This window comes from Setaria italica, chromosome I (genome assembly GCF_000263155.2).
Source record: "Setaria italica strain Yugu1 chromosome I, Setaria_italica_v2.0, whole genome shotgun sequence".
In the NCBI taxonomy this organism is placed as follows: domain Eukaryota; kingdom Viridiplantae; phylum Streptophyta; class Magnoliopsida; order Poales; family Poaceae; genus Setaria; species Setaria italica.
In genome coordinates, this window is record NC_028450.1 from 6,064,621 (window position 1) to 6,066,957 (window position 2,337).

A 2,337-nucleotide genomic window follows, 5' to 3' on the forward strand; every position below is an offset into this window, starting at 1 on the left:
CTTTCCAGGCTTTCATACCGGACTGGGCGGAGCAGCAAACCCTGCAACCGCACCACGTTGCATTGCCCCGCCGGCTGTGACCTAACATATCTAGTCGCTGAAGTTGCGTTGTTACATCGCTGGCACTGGCAGATGGATGGTCAGCTCTCTGATCGACCGGAGATTGTTCAGCGCACTTAGATCCAGGGTGGGGAAGACAGAGCACCGGCACCGCGGGCACTTGACGTTCAGCCGGAGCCAGTGGACGATCCACTCCCCATGGAAATGCATGCACATGGGAGTCCAAGGACCTGCATTAACAGGTTTGGATTGGACCCGTGAGCATATATCGCAACCAAATCGATTCATCTCCTGAAGGCTTTAAGGGGCGCGGCGTGCAGGCAGAGGCGGGGCACCCTGCTGTTGCCTGTTGCTACGGCGTGTCGGCACGCGCGTCCGGTCTCCTCGCCAAGTCGCGCGCAGGGATGGATGGGCGGGGCCGGTCGCGCGCGGAGTTAATGCGGCCACCAGACCAGAGTGACCACCGGCCGGGCTGTTCCTATCCGCGCGCGAGCCGTACGTGGACGCGAGTGGCCAGCCACCCTGCGAGAGACTGCGACCACCGCCGTGCGCCCGGGCCCGGCCGTTCCATGCTCACGGCTTCCCCAGCTCCAATTGGCCACGACGACGCGTACGCTTTGGTCACCAGAGCTAAGAGCATTGCTTCTTCGAGGTTCAAGCAAAAGCAAAGGTTTTAATTCGCAAAGGCAGGCCAACGACGACGGTCGAGCACCGCACTGGAGCTCAACAGTGGTGTCGTTCTTCGGTGCTCGCTCCAAGCGTCTCCATTGTCCTCGCCCTGAGAAACACAGGTGTGCCTGTACTTCATTTTTGTCACGTACGCTTGCTACCTCGGTTAGCCCCGCCTGTACGTACTACGAAGGGCACGTTTTTTTTTTTGGCTCCTTTCAATGGCAGATACTAAGGGTCCCTTTGGCACGGCTCATCGAGCGGCTTCTAGGGTGGCTTTTGATGAAGCCGTGCCAAACGGGAGAAGGCAAAACGGCTCACCCGCGAAAGCTAGTAGAAGCCCCGCAAAATGCGGTCTCTACGTTTCTCCACCCACCAGAAGCCAAAAAAAAGTGGCTTATTCCGGCTCCTCCTCGTCACTTTCCATCCTTATCCCCGGGGCGGCGGAGGGGTGGAGGAGTGCCGGGGCGGCGCCGTGGCGGCGGAGGGGCGGAGGAGGATCGGGGCGGCGCCGTGGCGGCGGACGGAGCCGAGGTCGGCAGGGCGGCGGAGGGGCGGAGGAGGACCGGGGTGGCGCCGTGGCGGCGGAAGGAGCCGAGGCCGGCAGGGTGGCGCTGTGGCGGCGGAGGGGCGGAGGAGTGCCGGGGCGGCGCTGTGGCGGCGGAGGACCGAGGCGGCGCCTTGGCGGCGGACGGAGCCGGGGCCGGTGGGGTGGCGCTGGAGGGCCGGAGGAGGGCCAGGCGGTCGGGTGCGGATAAGGTCGGGAGGGAGGAGCGGATGGATAAGGAGAGAGGAGGGGAAAAGAAAAGAAGGGGAGAAGGAAAGAGAAAGAAAGAAAAAGAAAAGGAAAATGAGGAGAAAAAAAAGAAAAGAGAAGAGAAAAATATAAGGGTATTTTGGACATTTGACACCTTCTTTCCAATCTAAAAAGCTAGGAGAAGCCGTTTTGCCAAACGTTTTCCTTCAAAATAAGCCAGAGCCAGAAAAAGCTGCTTTTCCAGATGAGCTAGAGCCAAAGTTGTTTTTTCATGAGCCAAAGCCGTGCCAAACGGGCCCTAAGGAGGCGTTTGGTAGCCTGACGAGGGTTGGGCCAGGCCCAGTAGAAGCAATTTGGTTTGTTTGGTAGCGTGTATGGGTCACGGGTCAGGTCCAGGAGACGTAGAAGAGATCATATCCTGGCTGCATCGCGTGGAACGCAGGCCGGAAGCGCTAGTTGCGGTGACCCCCGCCGGTTAGCGTTTTTCCTCACCAACATATGCTAGAGGCTGCGGCGGCGACCAGTTGCGGTGGCGCTCGGAGGGTTGCGACGGCGCGCGGCGTGCCAAGACCGCAGCGGCGCACGGAGGGCTGCAGCGGCGCGGGGCGCGTAGAGGAACCTGTCCCCAGGCGCTCGAGGACCTATTCCTACCGCCAACCGCCGCCTCCCGCGGCTCTCCCCACCGGCGGCCGCCGGTGTGTCCGCGCCCCCTCCTCCCCGTCGGCGCCCCGCGGCCCTCTCCCTCCTGCCGGCGCCCGCTGCGAGCGGGGGCCGGCCGGCGGGGGCCTAGGCGTACGCGGGGGGTGGGGGGGGGGGGGGGGGGGGGCACCGGGGGGGGGGGGGGGGGGGGG